Below are 6,946 nucleotides of genomic sequence, written 5' to 3'. Positions count from 1 at the left end.
TTCCATTGTTACCATTGTCAATGTCCATGGATGTTTGGGAAGTAGATCTTCCAATCAAATTTGATTTACCAGTGCTCCAAATCATTGTTGATTCAGCAGCATCAAGCAAGTAGGTAAGATCAATAAGGGTCATGTTGTGATCTGTCATCAGGGAGTGACTGAAGAACCAGGTCAACAACCAGCTACCTCGAGACTTCGACACCCAACTCTCCCAGCCTGTCAATATGTAACTTAACCTCCAAGATGTAAGCACATATAGACTTTGCTTGCCAATAGGGATTGAGAGACCTTGAACTTTTCAAGAACTTGTGGGTTAGGGAGAATAATTGGAGGAGGTGGAGGAAGAGAAGTATGATTTCCATGATCCAATCGCGGGACATCATATAAATTAGGAAAGCTTGTTCCAAGAGATTTAGGAAGATCATAGTTGTCTGAACCAAACATCTACAATGGGAGAAATTCAAGTCAGTTGATTTAAGTCCTTAATATAACACCCAATATGAAATATTAAGGCTAGGACCCAACACAATATTTTATAACTTGGAAGAGGGATGCCGTAATCCAAGCTACAAAATATTTGAAGGTAGGTAAATGACGATTTACCAATTTCCATCCTGAAAAAGCGAAATTTAACATTAGGTTTTAAATGAAATGAAACTCCTAGATCTTTTGAGATTCATTGAAATATTCAATGCCATGTTTAAATCTCGATTGTGCACTCTCAGGTTTGTGACTGGAATGTCGAGGATCACAAACAAGGTGTGAATAAACATGCAAATTAACTTGGTACCCTTAAATTTATCATCTAATCAATGTGTCGTTTAACCACACGCGCTCCACCGATATATGATAAACATTTAGTTACCCTTTGCCACATATTGTCAGTCCCAGATTAGTGTGCCGGTTAACCACACACGCTCGACTAACGACTTAACAAGGTGCAAAAGTGCTTTTTCATGGGTTAGCACCAAATTCACATTTTCCTAAGTAACTAAGATTGGGAATTTAATAAAGTTTAGTTACTTAGTATTTATCATTATACTTTTAATGAAGAAAGAATTAATGTCCTGTCCTACCCGTTCGGCTAACGACCCTCCACCAGTCAAGGAAGCGGTGGGTGAGAGTGGACTCCCATTAAACTGCCATTTTATAGGCAGTAACCTTATACCCCTTGTAGACCGGCTTCGTGAATGAGGCCTACTAACTGTAAGACCGACTGTTTACTTATACATATAATATATTAAACTTTTAATATTAGAATAGTATAAGGGTGTATTTTAGACATTTAAAATACTTGGTGGTTTAATCTATTAATTAAACTAGACTTTTAATTTAATTAAACTCAAACCATATATTTATGGATTTAATAATACTCTTTTAATTAAACGCTTTAATTAACTATTAATAAAGTCCATAAGAGTTAATTTGAACTATTCAACAAAACATCATAATTCCAATTATTAAATTCAAAATTAAAACCATTTAATTAATTGTTTAAGTTATGAACCCAAGAGTTTTAGAATTCAATTTTTTTTCATAAAAAACTTTTTCCAAATTCCAAAACTTGAGGACAAGTTTTGTAACTCTTGAAAACTTTTGGATTCTATAGCTTATGGAGTTAAATGCTTGTTTTATGATGAAACTTTTCATGTTCCATAATTTAAGAACAAGTTATGGAATTCTTTAAAACATTAACACCAAGTTTTGTAACTCCATAAAAAACCTTAAATCAATTTTTTTTAAAACTTTCATGTCCACAACTTATGGAGGTTTCAAAAAAACTCTTTAGATCAAATTTTTAAAACTAATAAAATAATCATATCATTTATATTTTACTAAACTTGACCTAATTCAACTCATATAGCAAATGATTCAAATTTTACAAATAATTAGTTTTTCACAAAACAAGTAATTATCTTAAAATTTGACAAACTTCATGTTTTTTTTTCTTTTTTTTTCAACTTTGAAAATCAAACATTTGCATCAATATAACAGAAAACAACCCATAGCTTTGATACCATTGTTGGGTTTTGTATACTACAACATCCTATGGTGCACATACAACCCTAGAAGCTTTGGATCTATGTTTTCACTAATTATACATGCAAATGGTTTCCAAATCTTTAAGCCTACAACTAGCATATAAATGATATAAACTACAAAAAATACTAGTTAGAAGTTTACCTCTTTGTGTAGCTAGTAGAACTTGATAAATTTGGCCTTAAAGAGCTTAGCCCCAATAGTGTGGAAGACTCAAATGAAGTCACAACACATCATGGACAAAGCTGGAACTTGAGAGAGAATTCCATGCGCCCAAAAACACCCACGAACTCCAAGAACAAGCATGTAGGCGTTTTTTAGGTTAAGAGCATGTATTTATATGTTGGATTTCAAGGGTCATGGGTATAACCCAAATCCATACCCATGGGTTTATGATCCATGGTTCATGTGGACCAACTCTTTATGTATCCATACATAAACTTGGTCCAACATGGATCATAAGCCCAACACATATAAATATAACTAATTATCATATTTAGCCCCCATATATTTAATTAGTCTCTTTTGATCACTAAATTAATTCCAAATTAATTCTTGATCAATAATAATAAAACATATGATTTCATATTAATATATTATAACTTATAATATATTAATAAATCATATATAACCTTTCTCTCAAGGGTCCATCCTAAAAAATTGTCCTGATGATATGCAACCCAAATGGACCATGCTACTCTCGGGTCGAGTACATACCAATAATAGTTATGGGCTTAGACATCTAATCCAACACCAATATCCAAATACTAAATTCAAATAAAAATGCAATTTCTAGAATAATGAAGTCCTATAGCTGAAGTGTGACCATTCATACTTAGCTAACAAGAAGGACTTTATTAATGGGTCGGACTAAATTTAATTGTATGACATCTACGAATACTATCATCTCCATATTTGACATTACTCTAAGTATAGTTAAATATCTTGGAGAATATGATTGGTGTTATGATGTGACATAGTGTTTAATAGCTTGATTAAGTACACTCTATAAGCACAAGAGTTTTCTAGGTTATCCCTGAATGGAACGACTCGGCATAGTTTTTCAATATATCTTCTTCATCGAACCATATTTGATTTCAGCTTATGCAGTAGCACTGCATTATTATATAGTAGACTGTGCAATTATGTTTTGCTTGGACCTTATTCCAACAAAACTTACACTTAATTCCACAATGAAGTGATACTCCAATTATAGTTCATAATTCTCTCAATTTGTTTTGAAGTCGACATCTAGTGTAGCTCATTACATAAAGATCTTCTTCTAAACTGATTATCTCATATACATTCTCTTAGTTATTCTTAAGTACTCTTAAAATGTTATCATAGTCATCTAGTGACTTACCCATGTATCTAATTAGCATTTTATGACATGTTGATAGCAAGATTGTATACCAGGTCTTATGCATAATATGGCATAAATGATAAATTTATTTGCCAATAAACTAGAAAATAAATTATTTTATCTAGCTCAAACCTATATGTTATGTCCTTTTGAAGCTAGCTCAAAAAAAGGTGTCATTTGACAATGTCAAGAATCCACCGAAGGAATCTTTTATCTTGATCTCTTTCAATATATTGTCAATATATGCATAAAGACATTAAGAACTTTAACATTCATCATTATATATCTCTATAGATTTCTTATTCCAAGAATGTATCTTATAATTCCTACGTCTTTCATTTTAGAAACACTTTCCGAGTCAAGGTGAAACAACCTTGCATAGTCGGAATGTGATTTCAAATGATTAAGTATGTCTCATTCATACAAGATTAGGAATATCACTATCCACCCACTACTTCTCATTAAACAAATATGTTATGTAACGTCCCAAAAATAACAAGTAAAAATTTTCATTTTAAAGTATCGAGTCATACAAAATTTGGTTCCAAATCCAATAACTGTCAATTGTAATTTCAAACATCAGAGTATATAAAAAATAATCAAGGTGGAGAACACCTTCGGGGGATGTTGTGCATTCAAGTCGGGCCCTTCCCTATGGAACTGGAAGTACCTGAAAAAATGTTTAAACCACAAACCGTAAGCACAAAGCTTATTGAGTTCTCCAAAATACCACATATCATACATATCATGGACCCAACCCACAAATTGGGCCAACCCATAATAAGGGGCCCATCCATCCATAATAATAAGCTTAGTCCAACATACCAATAGGCCCAGCCTAACATATCAATGGGCACAACCCTACATCCATGCTAATCGGCCCAACCTAACACACAATGCGAGAGTCACAAAAACAGCTAGCATTCTACATATTATAGTATGAAAACTGACATGATTCACGACATCAGCTAAACTATAGCACAAAGCCCTGTAACAGATGCTACAATACTCCTATCAAAACATACAAGGGTCAACCTCAGTCTATACACTAAATCCAGACATTTTGACCAAAAGTCAACCCAAGTCAACAAGTCAACGATCAAGGTCAAAAAGTCAATAGCCAAAACATCAACCATTGAGCCTCACGTTCTAACCAGCGCTTGGTCACATCGTGAGAACTCACCCAATCCGATCACAACTCGTTTCATTCCAACTCAGTCAACTCGGTCAGTGACAACTCACTCAGTGCACATCACGACGTGAACCCTCCTTGGTCATGTCGTAAGCACAACATGGCCACCTAATTGTGAGAACCATCTTGGTCACGTTGTGACACCCTTAGTGTCATGTTGTGACTTCAGTCTGAAACCTCCCCTTAATGATTTGAGTCCTTAATCCATTACGTCTCCAGTTCTAACTTTTCCAAAAGCTTAAGGGGAATCTAATGGTCCATAAAAATTATTACTTTATGGACATGCATGCTTCATGCATTTCCTCTATCTAATCTAGGTCAAAAGTGAAGAGATAACACCAAAAACCACATGCATGGATCCAATACTCTGCTGGGTTTTGAGCATTCTAACACTCCTAAGTGTACGTGCAACCCTAAATACCTTGGATCTATGTTTTCTCTATTATACATGCAAATATGAATATTCCAAGGTATTACCCTAACTAACATACAAAACATTAATACTTGGGTAATAAACTAGATAGAAATACATACCTTGTTGATGTAGCTTGACTCCATGTAGCTCGAGAGCCTAGTGCCCCAAGTGTGACACCTCAAATGGTTCACACAACATCACCAACACATGGAATAACCATGTGAAGAAGACACTCATGCTCAAATCGGCTAGCCCTCATATATGTATCACTAGTGCCAATTTATTGAGCTAAAGGGGTCCTTATATAGTGTGCACATTAGGGTTACACCATGTAACCCATGACTTTACCCATTCCTTATGCTCCATGGGTTTTAACCTCCATGGAGTATCCATGGATCACCACATGGGTTAAACCCAACATAAGGAATCATGGATCATAAGCCCACATATATAAGAATGAATGATTTACACAATCAATCCGCATATATTTAATTACTCTCTTTTTGATCACTAAATTAAGTCCAAATTAATTCTTGATCAATACTATTTAAATAACATGATTTCATATTAATATATTAGAACTTATAATATATTAATATGTCACAAATGTCTTCTCCTCACAAACGGTCTATCCAAATGTTCCGATGCCATGCAACCCAAATGGACCATGCCGAGTCGGGTCAAGTGCATACCAATTATAGTTATGGACTTAGACACGAATCCAACAGTCTCCCACTTGGATAAGTCTAAAACTATCATTGCGTATGACTTCAAAAACCAACTGGCAATCGTAGCTCTCAAAAGCCGCTGTCGAACTCTGACCTTGTCGATGAACTCTTACCTTTGTCAATGACTTGTCCATTAGATAAGGGATCATATATTCCTCCATTCTAGATATCATATGGACTGAGACATGGATTATAAATCATTCTCTCTGTCCATTTGTTGTTTCCCGATTTCCGATTTATAACGACTGACTAAGAACAAATCAAATCAGTCTAGGCCCGGCCGAGCACTTACACTTTTCATCACTAAATCATCGAGGGGCCCACAGATATCGCTTTTATACCGAAGGTAAAAGGAATGGATAAACTTCGACTCATATGGCTTGTTCTACTACTTGTTGAATCATACACAAAGGCACGTTTTATAACATCGAGTTACCAATGTGTTTTCGCGCAATCAATGTACAACCAACTCATAGTAACAACTCATATCTCTAGGTTTGAAGAATATAAGATATTATCGTCTCATGATCACTCTTGATAAAAATCCATGAAGTGATTTAAATGAGTGCGGGTTGAATCCAATACTCAGAACTAATGAGCACTCATGAGTGTTGTGACACCTCTTTGCTATGTCCAACATCTTATACATCTACAAGCCAACTCATGATAGTCTTGATTCATATCTACTTCCAACATATGACCGACTGTGGATGGTTTGAATAACTTAGTCATTCGGGAAGAATGACCTAGTTTATTCTGGAAGTCAAAACATGCAAAATGAAACACAAGAATAATTGAATCTAGTATGGTATCAAAACCTATGAATATAAATAGAACACTTTTTATTTATCACCATACTGATTACTCATTATTCATTGTTTCGGTTTTATCAACCTTTATACTTGAATTAAAAACACTAGTTGTCCCATGCTCCAAGTATGTACACTATGTTCTTCTAAACAATAACTTTGCCATACACCAAGTATGCACTCTATGTTTGTCTATGATCCTTACTTTGTGAACTAGATCGATTGAACATAATTTCAATGATTCTCTTTTCACACTCCCAAATCCTTATCGAAAATGTAAGAATTCCAAATTCCTATCATTTACCGAAATTTGTTAGATTTTAAATTTATATGCATGATCCTATTGTAATGATTATGCATAAAGTCACAAAGACTTGTCAACAGACATTACAGAGTACT

The sequence above is a fragment of the Lactuca virosa genome, chromosome 6 (assembly GCF_052849685.1).
Source record: "Lactuca virosa cultivar CGN04683 chromosome 6, Lactuca_virosa_CGN04683_v6, whole genome shotgun sequence".
NCBI classification, from domain to species: domain Eukaryota; kingdom Viridiplantae; phylum Streptophyta; class Magnoliopsida; order Asterales; family Asteraceae; genus Lactuca; species Lactuca virosa.
This window is presented reverse-complemented; position numbering follows the sequence as displayed.